Source organism: Diaphorina citri, unplaced genomic scaffold, assembly GCF_000475195.1.
Source record: "Diaphorina citri unplaced genomic scaffold, Diaci psyllid genome assembly version 1.1 scaffold40446, whole genome shotgun sequence".
NCBI lineage: Eukaryota > Metazoa > Arthropoda > Insecta > Hemiptera > Psyllidae > Diaphorina > Diaphorina citri.
Window position 1 is genome coordinate 1 of NW_007417772.1, and position 559 is coordinate 559.

Here is a 559-nt window from a genome sequence, read left to right on the forward strand (position 1 = left end):
AGGCTCTGAGAATACATCATCTACTCTGGCATTCTACGATATGTACAAGACAAATGATTGTAAGTTTATACCAAACTTTCCAATCTCCCAAGTCCAAAAAGGGGAGTTTTAGCATATGGCCTATATATACTCATATACAAGCTGGATAGAATCCGACTTTTTCGATCCTAGGATTATTTTGGGGTTGTGCAATCCGAATTCTAAGGGGGTTGGAATAATTTGGTTACTTGGGTATGTACATGATAACTATTTAAAATAGGTATTTCAAATTTGGTTTTTGTAAAGCGATGAAATTTCTGTAAAAATCAGACCGATTTTTGACGAAATTTTAAATGATATCTCGTAAACGGTAAAAGAGACCAAAAAAGTTGTTGGGTTGACTTTGATTCTCCTCAAAAAAGGTTAAAACTTTTTTTTTTACTGTAGTTTTAATTTTACGTATGTAGATTTTTCCACTATTATCACGTATAAATTTATTCTATTCCAGTAAACAAAGGATTCGATCTATGGTGGGGCCAATTCAAAGGTATCTTCACCAAGAAGTACCTGTATGCCCGCA

General features: G+C 33.6%; 1 long non-coding RNA gene across 1 annotated transcript; it reads left to right on the top strand.

The window, feature by feature from the left end:
- Positions 1-558, top strand: LOC113473540. Its single transcript, XR_003395486.1, has 2 exons — positions 1-59; positions 488-558. It is a non-coding gene; the product is annotated as an uncharacterized LOC113473540 (long non-coding RNA).
- Position 559: the final 1 nt, after the last annotated feature.